Below are 24,819 nucleotides of genomic sequence, written 5' to 3'. Positions count from 1 at the left end.
AACAGCTGTTCTAAATACTCATTTTTATACACTTGCTTGCTCGCTTCTTTGTGCCTGAGACTCTTATTTTGTTAGCGCAGGCAGGCTGAGCAGTCTTTGGCTTTTTTACGGGAGGTAAGTCAGGGCCTCCATGGGGCCCTGGGCCAAATTAGATGTTGGGGCCCTCTATTTCTGCCAATATATTGATTGTTGATGATTGACACACCTACTATAAAGTCATTGCGGCTCTGCCAGGGTTGTTGACATGATCCTATTGTCAGGCTGGCATGTCTTTACACATCACAGGTCATTTATAAAGTTATGGGGGTGGCCCACTTAAGAACATAATAATAGCAATGAATGAAGGAATGATGTCCAGAGTGCCACATATACTTCCTAATCTTAAAATGTAGAAAACATTCAGCTACAAGACTGGCCTGGGGTTGAACAGTCCAAGTGATAAAGCTTTGTATTGACAGTTTGAGTTTAAGTTTATTTGGAACATGCCAGCATACAACATGATACACATCACAACACCCTACAACACTGATACATCACACATACAACACTGATACATCACACATACACATGATACATCACACATACAACATGATACATCCATACACCATACACATCACACATACAACATATCACATCACACAATACAACACGATACATCACACATACTACATATACATCACACATAGCAACATGATACATCACACATACAACAGTGCTACATCACAACGTACAACCAATGCTAGCATCACACATACAACATATATCATCCCCATACAACATGATACATCACACATACAACATGATACATCACACATACAACATGATACATCACACATACAACATGATACATCCACATACAACATGATACATCACACATACAACATGATACATCACACATACAACATGATACATCACACATACAACATGATACATCACACATACAACACTGATACATCACACATACAACATGATACATCACACATACAACATGATACATCACACATACAACATGATACATCACACATACAACATGATACATCACACATACAACACGATACATCACACATACAACATGATACATCACACATACAACATGATACATCACACATACAACATGATAATCACACATACAACATGATACATCACACATACAACATGATACATCACACATACAACATGATACATCACACATACAACATGATACATCACACATACAACATGATACATCACACATACAACATGATACATCACACATACAACATGATACATCACACATACAACATGATACATCACACATACAACATGATACATCACACATGACAACATGATACATCACACATACAACATGATACATCACACATACACATGATACATCACACATACAACATGATACATCACACATACAACATGATACATCACACATACAACATGATACATCACACATACAACATGATACATCACACATACAACATGATACATCACACATACAACATGATACATCACACATACAACATGATACATCACACATACAACATGATACATCACACATACAACATGATACATCACACATACAACATGATACATCACACATACAACATGATACATCACACATACAACATGATACATCACACATACAACATGATACATCACACATACACATGATACATCACACATACAACATGATACATCACACATACAACATGATACATCACACATACAACATGATACATCACACATACAACATGATACATCACACATACAACATGATACATCACACATACAACATGATACATCACACATACAACATGATACATCACACATACAACATGATACATCACACATACAACATGATACATCACACATACAACATGATACATCACACATACAACATGATACATCACACATACAACATGATACATCACACATACAACATGATACATACACATACAACATGATACATCACACATACAACATGATACATCACACATACAACATGATACATCACACATACAACATGATACATCACACATACAACATGATACATCACACATACAAACATGATACATCACACATACAACATGATACATCACACATACAACATGATACATCACACATACAACATGATACATCACACATACAACAGATACATCACACATACAACATGATACATCACACATACAACATGATACATCACACATACAACATGATACATCACACATACAACATGACACATCACACATACAACATGATACATCACACATACAACATGATACATCACACATACAACATGATACATCACACATACAACATGATACATCACACATACAACATGATACATCACACATACAACATGATACATCACACATACAACATGATACATCACACATACAACATGATACATCACACATACAACATGATACATCACACATACAACATGATACATCACACATACAACATGATACATCACACATACAACATGATACATCACACATACACATCACATACAACATGATACATCACACATACAACATGATACATCACACATACAACATGAAACATCACACATACAACATGATACATCACACATACAACATGATACATCACACATACAACATGATACATCACACATACAACATGATACATCACACATACAACCATGATACATCACACATACAACATGATACATACAACATGATACATCACACATACAACATGATACATCACACATACAACATGATACATCACACATACAACATGATACATCACACATACAACATGATACATCACACATACAACATGATACATCACACATACAACATGATACATCACACATACAACATGATACATCACACATACAACATGATACATCACACATACAACATGATACATCACACATACAACATGATACATCACACATACAACATGATACATCACACATACAACATGATACATCACACATACAACATGATACATCACACATACAACATGATACATCACACATACAACATGATACATCAACATACAACATGATACATCACACATACAACATGATACATCACACATACAACATGATACATCACACATACAACATGATACATCACACATACAACATGATACATCACACATACAACATGATACATCACACATACAACATGATACATCACACATACAACATGATACATCACACATACAACATGATACATCACACATACAACATGATACATCACACATACAACATGATACATCACACATACAACATGATACATCACACATACAACAACATGATACATCACACATACAACATGATACATCACACATACAACATGATACATCACACATACAACATGATACATCACACATACAACATGATACATCACACATACAACATGATACATCACACATACAACATGATACATCACACATACAACATGATACATCACACATACAACACGATACATCAACACATACAACATGATACATCACACATACAACATGATACATCACACATACAACACGATACATCACACATACAACACGATACATCACACATACAACATGATACATCACACATACAACATGATACATCACACATACAACATGATACATCACACATACAACATGATACATCACACATACAACATGATACATCACACATACAACATGATACATCACACATACAACATGATACATCACACCATACACATACAACCATACATCACACATACAACATGATACATCACACATACAACATGATACATCACACATACAACATGATACATCACACATACAACATGATACATCACACATACAACATGATACATCACACATACAACATGATACATCACACATACAACATGACACATCACACATACAACATGACACATCACACATACAACATGATACATCACACATACAACATGATACATCACACATACAACATGATACATCACACATACAACATGATACATCACACATACAACATAAATACATCACACATACAACATGATACATCACACATACAACATGATACATCACACATACAACATGATACATCACACAACAACATGATACATCACACATACAACATGATACATCACACATACAACATGATACATCACACATACAACATGATACATCACACATACAACATGACACATCACACATACAACATGATACATCACACATACAACATGAAACTCACACATACAACATGATACATCACACATACAACATGATACATCACACATACAACATGATACATCACACATACAACATGATACATCACACATACAACATGATACATCACACATACAACATGATACATCACACATACAACATGATACATCACACATACAACATGATACATCACACATACAACATGATACATCACACATACAACATGATACATCACACATACAACATGAACATCACACATACAACATGATACATCACACATACAACATGATACATCACACATACAACATGATACATCACACATACAACATGATACATCACACATACAACATGATACATCACACATACAACATGATACATCACACATACAACATGACACATCACACATACAACATGACACATCACACATACAACATGACACATCACACATACAACATGATACATCACACATACAACATGATACATCACACATACAACATGATACATCACACATACAACATGATACATCACACATACAACATGATACATCACACATACAACATGATACATCACACATACAACATGATACATCACACATACAACATGATACATCACACATACAACATGATACATCACACATACAACATGATACATCACACATACAACATGATACATCACACATACAGCATGATACATCACACATACAACATGATACATCACACATACAACATGATACATCACACATACAACATGATACATCACACATACAACATGATACATCACCATACAACATGATACATCACACATACAACATGATACATCACACATACAACATGATACATCACACATACAACATGATACATCACACATACAACATGATACATCACACATACAACATGATACATCACACATACAACATGATACATCACACATACAACATGAACATCACACATAAGCATGATACATACAACATGATACATCACACATACAACATGACACATCACACATACAACATGATACATCACACATACAACATGATACATCACACATACAACATGATACATCACACATACAACATGATACATCACACATACAACATGATACATCACACATACAACATGATACATCACACATACAACACGATACATCACACATACAACATGATACATCACACATACAACATGATACATCACACAACAACATGATACATCACACATACAACATGATACATCACACATACAACATGATACATCACACAATACAACATGATACATCACACATACAACATGATACATCACACATACAACATGATACATCACACATACAACATGATACATCACACATACAACATGATACATCACACATACAACATGATACATCACACATACAACATGATACTTCACACATACAACATGATACATCACACATACAACACGATACATCACACATACAACACGATACATCACACATACAACATGATACATCACACATACAACATGATACATCACACATACAACATGATACATCACACATACAACATGATACATCACACATACAACATGATACATCACACATACAACATGACACATCACACATACAACATGACACATCACACATACAACATGATACATCACACATACAACATGATACATCACACATACAACATGATACCAATACAACATGATACATCACACATACAACATGATACATCACACATACAACATGATACATCACACATACAACATGATACATCACACATACAACATGATACATCACACATACAACATGATACATCACACATACAACATGATACATCACACATACAACATGATACATCACACATACAACATGATACATCACACATACAACATGATACATCACACATACAACATGATACATCACACATACAACATGATACATCACACATACAACATGATACATCACACATACAACATGATACATCACACATACAACATGATACATCACACATACAACATGATACATACACAGACATCACACATACAACATGATACATCACACATACAACATGATACATCACACATACAACATGAACATCACACATACAACATGATACATCACACATACAACATGATACATCACACTGATACATCACATACAACAGCTACATCACACATACAACATGATACATCACACATACAACATGATACATCACACATACAACATGATACATCACACATACAACATGATACATCACACATACAACATGATACATCACACATACAACATGATACATCACACATACAACATGACACATCACACATACAACATGACACATCACACATACAACATGATACATCACACATACAACATGATACATCACACATACAACATGATACATCACACATACAACATGATACATCACACATACAACATGATACATCACACATACAACATGATACATCACACATACAACATGATACATCACACATACAACATGAACATACAATGATACATCACACATACAACATGATACATACAACATGATACATCACACATACAACATGATACATCACACATACAACACGATACATCACACATACAACATGATACATCACACATACAACACGATACATCACACATACAACATGATACATCACACATACAACATGATACATCACACATACAACATGATACATCACACATACTTATCAACATGATACATCACACATACAACATGATACATCACACATACAACATGATACATCACACATACAACATGATACATCACACATACAACATGACACATCACACATACAACATGATACATCACACATACAACATGATACATCACACATACAACATGATACATCACACATACAACATGATACATCACACATACAACATGATACATCACACATACACACGATACATCACACATACAACACGATACATCACACATACAAGATACATCACACATACAACATGATCATCCATACAACACGATACCACACATAACACGATCACACATACAACATGATACATCACACATACAACATGATACATCACACATACAACATGATACATCACACATACAACATGATACATCACACATACAACATGATACATCACACATACAACATGATACATCACACATACAACATGATACATCACACATACAACACGATACATCACACATACAACACGATACATCACACATACAACACGATACATCACACATACAACATGATACATCACACATACAACATGATACATCACACATACAACATGATACATCACACATACAACATGATACATCACACATACAACATGATACATCACACATACAACATGAACATCACACATACAACATGACACATCACACATACAACATGATACATCACACATACAACATGATACATCACACATACAACATGATACATCACACATACAACATGACACATCACACATACAACATGATACATCACACATACAACATGATACATCACACATACAACATGATACATCACACATACAACATGATACATCACACATACAACATGACACATCACACATACAACATGATACATCACACATACAACATGATACATCACACATACAACATGATACATCACACATACAACATGACACATCACACATACAACATGATACATCACACATACAACATGACACATCACACATACAACACGATACATCACACATACAACATGATACATCACACATACAACATGATACATCACACATACAACATGATACATCACACATACAACATGATACATCACACATACAACATGATACATCACACATACAACATGATACATACAACATGATACATCACACATACAACATGATACATCACACATACAACATGACACATCACACATACAACATGACACATCACACATACAACATGATACATCACACATACAACATGATACATCACACATACAACATGATACATACAACATGATACATCACACATACAACATGATACATCACACATACAACATGACACATCACACATACAACATGACACATCACACATACAACATGATACATCACACATACAACATGACACATCACACATACAACATGATACATCACACATACAACATGATACATCACACATACAACATGATACATCACACATACAACATGATACATCACACATACAACATGATACATCACACATACAACATGATACATCACACATACAACATGATACATCACACATACAACATGATACATCACACATACAGCGTGATACATCACACATACAACATGATACATCACACATACAACATGATACATCACACATACAACATGATACATCACACATACAACATGATACATCACACATACAACATGATACATCACACATACAACATGATACATCACACATACAACATGATACATCACACATACAACATGATACATCACACATACAACATGATACATCACACATACAACATGATACATCACACATACAACACAGATACATCACACATACAACATGATACATCACACATACAACATGATACATCACACATACAACATGATACATCACACATACAACATGACACATCACACATACAACATGATACATCACACATACAGCATGACACATCACACATACAACATGACACATCACACATACAACATGACACATCACACATACAACATGATACATCACACATACAACATGATACATACAACATGATACATCACACATACAACATGATACATCACACATACAACATGATACATCACACATACAACATGATACATCACACATACAACATGATACATCACACATACAACATGATACATCACACATACAACATGATACATCACACATACAACATGATACATCACACATACAACATGATACATCACACATACAACATGATACATACAACATGATACATCACACATACAACATGATACATCACACATACAACATGATACATCACACATACAACATGATACATCACACATACAACATGATACATCACACATACAACATGATACATCACACATACAACACGATACATCACACATACAACACGATACATCACACATACAACACGATACATCACACATACAACATGATACATCACACATACAACATGATACATCACACATACAACATGATACATCACACATACAACATGATACATCACACATACAACATGATACATCACACATACAACATGACACATCACACATACAACATGACACATCACACATACAACATGATACATCACACATACAACATGATACATCACACATACAACATGATACATCACACATACAACATGATACATCACACATACAACATGATACATCACACATACAACATGATACATCACACATACAACATGATACATCACACATACAACATGATACATCACACATACAACATGATACATACAACATGATACATCACACATACAACATGATACATACAACATGATACATCACACCATACAACATGATACATCACACATACAACATGATACATCACACATACAACATGATACATCACACATACAACACGATACATCACACATACAACATGATACATCACACATACAACATGATACATCACACATACAACATGATACATCACACATACAACATGATACATCACACATACAACATGATACATCACACATACAACATGATACATCACACATACAACATGACACATCACACATACAACATGACACATCACACATACAACATGACACATCACACATACAACATGATACATCACACATACAACATGATACATCACACATACAACATGATACATCACACATACAACACGAATACATCACACATACAACATGATACATCACACATACAACATGATACATCACACATACAACATGATACATCACACATACAACATGATACATCACACATACAACATGATACATCACACATACAACATGATACATCACACATACAACACGATACATCACACATACAACACGATACATCACACATACAACACGATACATCACACATACAACACGATACATCACACATACAACACGATACATCACACATACAACACGATACATCACACATACAACACGATACATCACACATACAACATGATACATCACACATACAACATGATACATCACACATACAACACGATACATCACACATACAAACATGATACATCACACATACAACATGATACATCACACATACAACATGATACATCACACATACAACATGATACATCACACATACAACATGATACATCACACATACAACATGATACATCACACATACAACATGATACATCACACATACAACACGATACATCACACATACAACACGATACATCACACATACAACATGATACATCACACATACAACATGATACATCCCCCATACAACACGATACATCACACATACAACATGATACATCACACATACAACATGATACATCACACATACAACATGATACATCACACATACAACATGATACATCACACATACAACATGATACATCACACATACAACATGATACATCACACATACAACATGATACATCACACATACAACATGATACATCACCCATACAACATGATACATCACACATACAACATGATACATCACACATACAACACGATACATCACACATACAACATGATACATCACACATACAACATGATACATCACACATACAACATGATACATCACACATACAACATGACACATCACACATACAGCATGATACATCACACATACAGCATGACACATCACACATACAACATGACACATCACACATACAACATGACACATCACACATACAACATGATACATCACACATACAACATGATACATACAACATGATACATCACACATACAACATGATACATCACACATACAACATGATACATCACACATACAACATGATACATCACACATACAACATGATACATCACACATACAACATGATACATCACACATACAACATGATACATCACACATACAACATGATACATACAACATGATACATCACACATACAACATGATACATCACACATACAACATGATACATCACACATACAACATGATACATCACACATACAACATGATACATCACACATACAACACGATACATCACACATACAACACGATACATCACACATACAACACGATACATCACACATACAACACGATACATCACACATACAACATGATACATCACACATACAACATGATACATCACACATACAACATGATACATCACACATACAACATGATACATCACACATACAACATGATACATCACACATACACATGACACATCACACATACAACATGACACATCACACATACAACATGATACATCACACATACAACATGATACATCACACATACAACATGATACATCACACATACAACATGATACATCACACATACAACATGATACATCACACATACAACATGATACATCACACATACAACATGATACATCACACATACAACAGATCATCACACATCAACATGATACATCACACATACAACATGATACATACAACATGATACATCACACATACAACATGATACATACAACATGATACATCACACATACAACATGATACATCACACATACAACATGATACATCACACATACAACATGATACATCACACATACAACACGATACATCACACATACAACATGATACATCACACATACAACATGATACATCACACATACAACATGATACATCACACATACAACATGATACATCACACATACAACATGATACATCACACATACAACATGATACATCACACATACAACATGATACCATCAACATCACACATACAACATGACAACATCACACATACAACATGATACATCACACATACAACATGATACATCACACATACAACATGATACATCACACATACAACATGATACATCACACATACAACACGATACATCACACATACAACACGATACATCACACATACAACATGATACATCACACATACAACATGATACATCCCCCATACAACACGATACATCACACATACAACACGATACATCACACATACAACATGATACATCACACATACAACATGATACATCACACATACAACATGATACATCACACATACAACATGATACATCACACATACAACATGATACATCACCCATACAACATGATACATCACACATACAACATGATACATCACACATACAACACGATACATCACACATACAACACGATAACATCACACATACAACATGATACATCACACATACAACATGATACATCACACATACAACATGATACATCACACATACAACATGATACATCACACATACAACATGATACATCACACATACAACATGATACATCACACATACAACATGACACATCACACATACAACATGACACATCACACATACAACATGATACATCACACATACAACATGATACATCACACATACAACATGATACATCACACATACAACATGACACATCACACATACAACATGATACATCACAACATACAACATGATACATCACACATACAACATGATACATCACACATACAACATGATGACATCACACATACACATGACACATCACACATACAACATGACACATCACACATACAACATGATACATCACACATACAACATGATACATCACACATACAACATGATACATCACACATACAACATGACACATCACACATACAACATGATACATCACACATACAACATGACACATCACACATACAACACGATACATCACACATACAACACGATACATCACACATACAACATGGATACATCACACATACAACATGATACATCACACATACAACATGATACATCACACATACAACATGATACATACAACATGATACATCACACATACAACATGATACATCACACATACAACATGACACATCACACATACAACATGACACATCACACATACAACATGATACATCACACATACAACATGATACATCACACATACAACATGATACATACAACATGATTACATCACACTACAACATGATACATCACACATACACATGACACATCACACATACAACATGACACATCACACATACAACATGACACATCACACATACAACATGACACATCACACATACAACATGATACATCACACATACAACATGATACATCACACATACAACATGATACATCACACATACAACATGATACATCACACATACAACATGATACATCACACATACAACATGATACATCACACATACAACATGATACATCACACATACAACATGATACATCACACATACAGCGTGATACATCACACATACAAACATGATACATCACACATACAACATGATACATCACACATACAACATGATACATCACACATACAACATGATACATCACACATACAACATGATACATCACACATACAACATGATACATCACACATACAACATGATACATCACCCATACAACATGATACATCACACATACAACATGATACATCACACATACAACACGATACATCACACATACAACATGATACATCACACATACAACATGATACATCACACATACAACATGATTACATCACACATACAACATGACACATCACACATACAGCATGATACATCACACATACAGCATGACACATCACACATACAACATGACACATCACACATACAACATGATACATCACACATACAACATGATACATACACATGATACATCACACATACAACATGATACATCACACATACAACATGATACATCACACATACAACATGATACATCACACATACAACATGATACATCACACATACAACATGATACATCACACATACAACATGATACATCACACATACAACATGATACATCACACATACAACATGATACATCACACATACAACATGATACATACAACATGATACATCACACATACAACATGATACATCACACATACAACATGATACATCACACATATCAACATGATACATCACACATACAACATGATACATCACACATACAACATGATACATCACACATACAACATGATACATCACACATACAACATGATACATCACACATACAACATGATACATACAACATGATACATCACACATACAACATGATACATCACACATACAACATGATACATCACACATACAACATGATACATCACACATACAACATGATACATCACACATACAACATGATACATCACACATACAACATGATACATCACACATACAACATGATACATACAACATGATACATCACACATACAACATGAACATCACACATACAACATGATACATCACACATACAACATGATACATCACACATACAACATGATACATCACACATACAACACGATACATCACACATACAACACGATACATCACACATACAACACGATACATCACACATACAACACGATACATCACACATACAACATGATACATCACACATACAACATGATACATCACACATACAACATGATACATCACACATACAACATGATACATCACACATACAACATGATACATCACACATACAACATGACACATCACACATACAACATGACACATCACACATACAACATGATACATCACACATACAACATGATACATCACACATACAACATGATACATCACACATACAACATGATACATCACACATACAACATGATACATCACACATACAACATGATACATCACACATACAACATGATACATCACACATACAACATGATACATACAACATGATACATCACACATACAACATGATACATACAACATGATACATCACACATACAACATGATACATCACACATACAACATGATACATCACACATACAACATGATACATCACACATACAACACGATACATCACACATACAACATGATACATCACACATACAACATGATACATCACACATACAACATGATACATCACACATACAACATGATACATCACACATACAACATGATACATCACACATACAACATGATACATCACACATACAACATGATACATCACACATACAACATGACACATCACACATACAACATGACACATCACACATACAACATGATACATCACACATACAACATGATACATCACACATACAACATGATACATCACACATACAACATGATACATCACACATACAACACGATACATCACACATACAACACGATACATTCACACATACAACATGATACATCACACATACAACATGATACATCCCCCATACAACACGATACATCACACATACAACACGATACATCACACATACAACACGATACATCACACATACAACATGATACATCACACATACAACATGATACATCACACATACAACATGATACATCACACATACAACATGATACATCACACATACAACACGATACATCACACATACAACACGATACATCACACATACAACACGATACATCACACATACAACACGATACATCACACATACAACATGATACATCACACATACAACATGATACATCACACATACAACATGATACATCACACATACAACATGATACATCACACATACAACATGATACATCACACATACAACATGACACATCACACATACAACATGACACATCACACATACAACATGACACATCACACATACAACATGATACATCACACATACAACATGATACATCACACATACAACATGATACATCACACATACAACATGACACATCACACATACAACATGATACATCACACATACAACATGATACATCACACATACAACATGATACATCACACATACAACATGACACATCACACATACAACATGACCACATCACACATACAACATGATACATCACACATACAACATGATACATCACACATACAACATGATACATCACACATACAACATGACACATCACACATACAACATGATACATCACACATACAACACGACACATCACACATACAACACGATACATCACACATACAACACGATACATCACACATACAACATGATACATCACACATACAACATGATACATCACACATACAACATGATACATCACACATACAACATGATACATCACACATACAACATGATACATACAACATGATACATCACACATACAACATGATACATCACACATACAACATGACACATCACACATACAACATGACACATCACACATACAACATGATACATCACACATACAACATGATACATCACACATACAACATGATACATACAACATGATTACATCACACATACAACATGATACATCACACATACAACATGACACATCACACATACAACATGACACATCACACATACAACATGACACATCACACATACAACATGACACATCACACATACAACATGATACATCACACATACAACATGATACATCACACATACAACATGATACATCACACATACAACATGATACATCACACATACAACATGATACATCACACATACAACATGATACATCACACATACAACATGATACATCACACATACAACATGATACATCACACATACAACATGATACATCACACATACAACATGATACATCACACATACAGCGTGATACATCACACATACAACATGATACATCACACATACAACATGATACATCACACATACAACATGATACATCACACATACAACATGATACATCACACATACAACATGATACATCACACATACAACATGATACATCACACATACAGCATGATACATCACACATACAACATGATACATCACACATACAACATGATACATCACACATACAACATGATACATCACACATACAACATGATACATCACACATACAACATGATACATCACACATACAACATGATACATCACACATACAACATGATACATCACACATACAACATGATACATCACACATACAACATGATACATCACACATACAACATGATACATCACACATACAACACGATACATCACACATACAACATGATACATCACACATACAACACGATACATCACACATACAACATGATACATCACACATACAACATGATACATCACACATACAACATGATACATCACACATACAACATGATACATCACACATACAACATGATACATCACACATACAACATGATACATCACACATACAGCATGATACATCACACATACAACATGATACATCACACATACAACATGATACATCACACATACAACATGATACATCACACATACAACATGATACATCACACATACAACATGATACATCACACATACAACATGATACATCACACATACAACATGATACATCACAAGCTCCAGTTTGTCTTTTCAACATGTTGGAGAAGGAGTAGGAAGAAGCAGAGTTTATTAAATCCTACCCCTTTTCTTTTACATCACAGTTGCTAAAGCTTTAGTTCACTTCATCTTCTCAATGGATTCACAATATACTCCATAAGTATCACAATAAAAATAAATATTCAAATAACTGGTGAAGTAAGTTATCTTCCATACGATGAGATAAGTAAGATTATTTTGAGAATGAAAGAATGGATGGCTGAATAAATTGAGAATGTTTATCATGATTCTTCTTTTTTGTACTTTATAAACACTTGAAGTTTGAAGAGTTTCTTGAAGTGGATCACATTAGTACATTGTTTGATTGCTTTGTTTAATCCCTTCCATCATTTAATTCAACATCCTGATATACTGAAGGTCTTAAGTCTTGTACGTGCGTACAAATGTTTTTAATTACATTTTCCTCTAAGATTATATTTCTCCTCTTTTGTTGAGAAGAATTGTTGTGTATTCTTAGGAAGCAGGTTATAGTTTGCTTTGTGTATAATCTTAACTGTTTGCAATTTCACTATGTGGTGGAATTTCAGTATCTTTGATTCAATAATAAAGGGTTTCTATGTTCTTTATATCCAACATGATGTATTATTATAACTGATCTTTTTTGTAACACTGCTAGTGAATGAAGTGTACTTTTGTCATTATTTCCCCATATTTCTACACATAGTAACTCAGATATGTAACACTTGTCAGCAGTAGAGAATATGAAGGGATTTTTTGTCTACAACATATTTAGTTGTATTCATTATTGAGGTGTTTCTTGCTTTCATATCATTGTTCCATCCACCCATCATTTCTTTAATTTCTTCTTTCAATTCTTATTTCATTTCCTTAATTTCTTCTTTCAATTCTTCTTTAAATTCATGGAGTATTTTTGCAGTACCCCTTCTTGATTCCCATCATGTCCTGTGTCCAGTCTCAAGTCTTGTTCCCATCATGTCCTGTGTCCAGTCTCAAGTCTTGTTCCCATCATGTCCTGTGTCCAGTCTCAAGTCTTGTTCCCATCATGTCCTGTGTCCAGTCTCAAGTCTTGTTCCCATCATGTCCTGTGTCCAGTCTCAAGTCTTGTTCCCATCATGTCCTGTGTCCAGTCTCAAGTCTTGTTCCCATCATGTCCTGTGTCCAGTCTCAAGTCTTGTTCCCATCATGTCCTGTGTCCAGTCTCAAGTCTTGTTCCCATCATGTCCTGTGTCCAGTCTCAAGTCTTGTTCCCATCATGTCCTGTGTCCAGTCTCAAGTCTTGTTCCCATCATGTCCTGTGTCCAGTCTCAAGTCTTGTTCCCATCATGTCCTGTGTCCAGTCTCAAGTCTTGTTCCCATCATGTCCTGTGTCCAGTCTCAAGTCTTGTTCCCATCATGTCCTGTGTCCAGTCTCAAGTCTTGTTCCCATCATGTCCTGTGTCCAGTCTCAAGTCTTGTTCCCATCATGTCCTGTGTCCAGTCTCAAGTCTTGTTCCCATCATGTCCTGTGTCCAGTCTCAAGTCTTGTTCCCATCATGTCCTGTGTCCAGTCTCAAGTCTTGATTCCCATCATGTCCTGTGTCCAGTCTCAAGTCTTGTTCCCATCATGTCCTGTGTCCAGTCTCAAGTCTTGTTCCCAGTTGTGTCCTGTGTCCAGTCTCAAGTCTTGTTCCCATCATGTCCTGTGTCCAGTCTCAAGTCTTGTTCCCATCATGTCCTGTGTCCAGTCTCAAGTCTTGTTCCCATCATGTCCTGTGTCCAGTCTCAAGTCTTGTTCCCATCATGTCCTGTGTCCAGTCTCAAGTCTTGATTCCCATCATGTCCTGTGTCCAGTCTCCAGTCTTGTTCCCATCATGTCCTGTGTCCAGTCTCAAGTCTTGTTCCCAGTTGTGTCCTGTGTCCAGTCTCAAGTCTTGTTCCCATCATGTCCTGTGTCCAGTCTCAAGTCTTGTTCCCATCATGTCCTGTGTCCAGTCTCAAGTCTTGTTCCCATCATGTCCTGTGTCCAGTCTCAAGTCTTGTTCCCATCATGTCCTGTGTCCAGTCTCAAGTCTTGTTCCCATCATGGCCTGTGTCCAGTCTCAAGTCTTGTTCCCATCATGTCCTGTGTCCAGTCTCAAGTCTTGATTCCCATCATGTCCTGTGTCCAGTCTCAAGTCTTGTTCCCATCATGTCCTGTGTCCAGTCTCCAGTCTTGTTCCCATCATGTCCTGTGTCCAGTCTCAAGTCTTGTTCCCAGTTGTGTCCTGTGTCCAGTCTCAAGTCTTGTTCCCATCATGTCCTGTGTCCAGTCTCAAGTCTTGTTCCCATCATGTCCTGTGTCCAGTCTCAAGTCTTGTTCCCATCATGTCCTGTGTCCAGTCTCAAGTCTTGTTCCCATCATGTCCTGTGTCCAGTCTCAAGTCTTGTTCCCATCATGTCCTGTGTCCAGTCTCAAGTCTTGTTCCCATCATGTCCTGTGTCCAGTCTCAAGTCTTGTTCCCATCATGTCCTGTGTCCAGTCTCAAGTCTTGTTCCCATCATGTCCTGTGTCCAGTCTCAAGTCTTGTTCCCATCATGTCCTGTGTCCAGTCTCAAGTCTTGTTCCCAGTTGTGTCCTGTGTCCAGTCTCAAGTCTTGTTCCCATCATGTCCTGTGTCCAGTCTCAAGTCTTGTTCCCATCATGTCCTGTGTCCAGTCTCAAGTCTTGTTCCCATCATGTCCTGTGTCCAGTCTCAAGTCTTGTTCCCATCATGTCCTGTGTCCAGTCTCAAGTCTTGTTCCCATCATGTCCTGTGTCCAGTCTCAAGTCTTGTTCCCAGTTGTGTCCTGTGTCCAGTCTCAAGTCTTGTTCCCATCATGTCCTGTGTCCAGTCTCAAGTCTTGTTCCCATCATGTCCTGTGTCCAGTCTCAAGTCTTGTTCCCAGTTGTGTCCTGTGTCCAGTCTCAAGTCTTGTTCCCATCATGTCCTGTGTCCAGTCTCAAGTCTTGTTCCCAGTTGTGTCCTGTGTCGGCTGACGTTTCAGGATTTCAGTCTTTCTTTTAACTTTTGGCATGGCGGCAGGTGGATGACGTCAGTGCCTCTTGTGTCTTAACGGCAGTTGCTTTAGCGACTTGCGGCACTTATGACTTGTTTGTTTCAACAAATTTGTACCTTTCGCCGTTCAGAGATCAATTTGAGGTATCAGCCAGTCCACTTGTATCACTCTGCGAGGTTGGAAGCACTTTAAAACAGCTGTAAACTCGCCGTAGCTTTTGGTTGCTAGGCAACCGCTTTGAATTGCGGTAAGACGCTGATGGCTTGCGTCTAACTTCTCCTCCAACTTGTCTTATTTCAGCGTATCAGTGCCTCTCCACTGACCAAAATCAGGTGGAAGCTGCCAGGTGACTCTCCTGTGGCTGTGATCACAAGTCAATGGTCAAAATCTTCAGACTTCACAAAAACTCCGGTAGCAAAAGCGGAGCCTCTTTCTTTGCGTCCTTTCTCATTGACAGGAAGTGTCATCTTGTCTCATCAGTCTTGTACATATTAGTCTTTAATTACTAGTTTATATTTGGAGTTAATTGTTCATATTTAATGTTTACTTTGTACAAAGAGAGCCCAGTCTACTGAAGTTAAATTCCATTGCTTTTGGGGCCCCTGGGGGCAAGCGCTTAGTTGGCTTATGCCTTAAGCCGCCCCTGGGAGGTAGGAATGAAAATAAAAAGTGTTTCTCGCCTTTCTGACGGTCATTTTTTCTCAATAATGATCTGGCAGCAGCCGGCATCATCTCACAAGATCCTCGGGTGCCGTGAATGTCAATCAAGTGACGTCTTGGTGAAGATTGAGGATCCCTCGTTCTTAGGTCTATTTTTGTAATGCCTGGCTAGCAGTCGACTGACACACCGTCACCATCAACGTAGTGGCCGGCCCTGCTTTATGAGCACACACCGACTAAGATGGGCGCTGTAACGTCTTCCAAGACAAACCCAACAGTCCACTTGTCATCGCTTCAACGCCCTGAGATAGAAAAGTCTTGTTCCAGCAGAATTAGGTCAAGTGCGTATCTCAATATCTGTACTGTGATCCAATTCACTTCTTTGTGGGGGGGGTTGTAGGTGTATGGGAGTGTGTGTGTGGGGGGGGGGGGGGTATGTGTATGGGGGGGTGTAAGTGTAGTTGTAGGTGTAGGTGTGTGTGTGGGGGGGGGTGTATGTGTATGGGGGGGTGTAAGTGTAGTTGTAGGTGTAGGTGTGTGTGTGGGGGGGGTGTATGTGTATGGGGGGGTGTAAGTGTAGTTGTAGGTGTATGGGAGTGTGTGTGTGTGGGGGGGGTGTATGGGGGGGTGTAAGTGTAGTTGTAGGTGTAGGTGTGTGTGTGGGGGGGGTATGTGTAGTTGTAGGTGTAGGTGTGTGTGTATGGGGGGGGTGTATGTGTATGGGGGGGTGTAAGTGTAGTTGTAGGTGTAGGTGTGTGTGTGGGGGGGGTGTATGTGTATGGGAGGGTGTAAGTGTAGTTGTAGGTGTAGGTGTGTGTGTATGGGGGGGGTGTATGTGTATGGGGGGGTGTAGGTGTATGGGGGGAGGGTGTATGTGTATGGGGGGGTGTAAGTGTAGTTGTAGGTGTAGGTGTGTGTGTATGGGGGGGGTGTATGTGTAGTTGTAGGTGTAGGTGTGTGTGTATGGGGGGGGTGTATGTGTATGGGGGGGTGTAGGTGTATGGGGGGAGGGTGTATGTGTATGGGGGGGTGTAAGTGTAGTTGTAGGTGTAGGTGTGTGTGTATGGGGGGGGTGTATGTGTATGGGGGTGTGTATGGGGGGGTGTAGGTGTATGGGGGGAGGGTGTATGTGTATGGGGGTGTGTAAGTGTAGGTGTAGGTGTGTGTGTATGGGGGTGTGTAAGTGTAGTTGTAGTTGTGTGTGTATGGGGGGGGGGGGTGTATGTGTATGGGGGTGTGTATGGGGGGGTGTAGGTGTATGGGGGGAGGGTGTATGTGTATGGGGGTGTGTAAGTGTAGGTGTAGGTGTGTGTGTATGGGGGTGTGTAAGTGTAGTTGTAGGTGTATGTGTATGGGGGGGGGTGTAAGTGTATGGGGGTGTGTAAGTGTAGTTGTAGGTGTATGTGTATGGGGGGGGGTGTAAGTGTATGGGGGTGTGTATGGGGGGGTGTAGGTGTATGGGGGGAGGGTGTATGTGTATGGGGGTGTGTAAGTGTAGTTGTAGGTGTAGGTGTGTGTGTATGGGGGTGTGTAAGTGTAGGTTGTAGGTGTAGGTGTGTGTGTATGGGGGTGTGTATGGGGGGGTGTAGGTGTATGGGGGGAGGGTGTATGTGTATGGGGGTGTGTAAGTGTAGTTGTAGTTGTAGGTGTATGTGTATGGGGGGGGTGTAAGTGTAGGTTGTTAAAGGTGCCACATGTGTTCATCTTTGCAGACGGCTGTAGGATGTGTGGCAGAGGTCAGTGGAAGCAGGCAGAAGCTGGAAGTCATTCGCTGTGATGCCAAGTTCTACTGCCCGCAGGGCACATCTTGCTGCAAAGGAGTATCTGCCGGCTCTTGGAATTGCTGTCCCTACCCACTGGTATGAAAGTTGGTTTTGTTGCAGAACTAGAGTGGCAACTAACCTGTAACAACCTGGGTGAGTATGAGTATGTTGTTGTAACATCTGATGCCCATGCATTTCAGGGCCAGTGTTGTGTGGACGGTCAGCACTGCTGTGAATATGGAAACACTTGCAACATCTCCCCTCTGTCGTGCACTAGCCCACACACCTCATGAGTCCACCTCCAACACTGCCATACCTTACATCTCCCCTCTGTCGTGCACTAGCCCACACACCTCATGAGTCCACCTCCAACACTGCCATACCTTACATCTCCCCTCTGTCGTGCACTAGCCCACACACCTCCAACACTGCCATACCTTACATCTCCCCTCTGTCGTGCACTAGCCCACACACCTCCAACACTGCCATACCTTACATCTCCCCTCTGTCGTGCACTAGCCCACACACCTCCAACACTGCCATACCTTACATCTCCCCTCTGTCGTGCACTAGCCCACACACCTCCAACACTGCCATACCTTACATCTCCCCTCTGTCGTGCACTAGCCCACACACCTCCAACACTGCCATACCTTACATCTCCCCTCTGTCGTGCACTAGCCCACACACCTCCAACACTGCCATACCTTACATCTCCCCTCTGTCGTGCACTAGCCCACACACCTCCAACACTGCCATACCTTACATCTCCCCTCTGTCGTGCACTAGCCCACACACCTCCAACACTGCCATACCTTACATCTACCCTCTGTCGTGCACTAGCCCACACACCTCCAACACTGCCATACCTTACATCTCCCCTCTGTCGTGCACTAGCCCACACACCTCCAACACTGCCATACCTTACATCTACCCTCTGTCGTGCACTAGCCCACACACCTCCAACACTGCCATACCTTACATCTCAGATCTCTCCAAGCACTAATCCTTCTCCTTGTAACTTAGTGCCAAGACATATTGTCAGTCCGTACTATCGGCCATGTTGCATACCCTCACAGTGCACGTGTTGTCTCCCTCACACTTCATGTGTCTGAGGGCTTCCTTCCAGAGTGGGACATGGCAATTGAACGCTGCATTTTGTGGAATAAAGAAAGACAATCATGGAGCCTCCGTTCCTTGGAATGTTACAATATTCAACTTTGGAAGTAATGTCATCAGATGAGTACAAGTCTCCGTTTCTACACGCATACCCTGAGGAGAGTTTTGAAACGCCACACCTTGGACAGGGTTTACTAAAGTCTGTTTTCAAGGACAATAATACCTGTTTGCATGCGGACAAGACGCCTAAATGCATAGACTAGTATGCAATTATGAAGTATTTGTACATTACACACTCATACTGTATATACACATACTATATGCACACACATTTACATACACACACACTGTATGCACACACATTTACATACACACATACTGTATGCACACACATTTACATACACACATACTGTATGCACACACATTTACATACACACATACTGTATGCACACACATTTACATACACACATATACATACACACATACTGTATACACACACATTTACATACACACATACTGTATGCACAGTTGCACACACACATACATACATACATACATACATACATGTATGCACACACATTTACATACACACATACTGTATGCACACACATTTACATACACACATACTGTATACACACACATTTACATACACACATACTGTATACACACACATTTACATACACACATACTGTATGCACACACATTTACATACACATACTGTATGC

At 38.0% G+C, this 24,819-nt stretch overlaps 1 pseudogene; it reads left to right on the top strand.

The window, feature by feature from the left end:
• Positions 1-24,157, top strand: part of LOC133539529 (keratinocyte proline-rich protein-like) — a 43,405-nt pseudogene extending 19,248 nt beyond the window's left edge.
• Positions 24,158-24,819: the final 662 nt, after the last annotated feature.

The sequence above is a fragment of the Nerophis ophidion genome, linkage group LG21 (assembly GCF_033978795.1).
Source record: "Nerophis ophidion isolate RoL-2023_Sa linkage group LG21, RoL_Noph_v1.0, whole genome shotgun sequence".
NCBI lineage: Eukaryota > Metazoa > Chordata > Actinopteri > Syngnathiformes > Syngnathidae > Nerophis > Nerophis ophidion.
The sequence above is the reverse complement of the archived record's forward strand: the minus strand, read 5'-3'. Positions and strand labels throughout refer to the sequence as shown.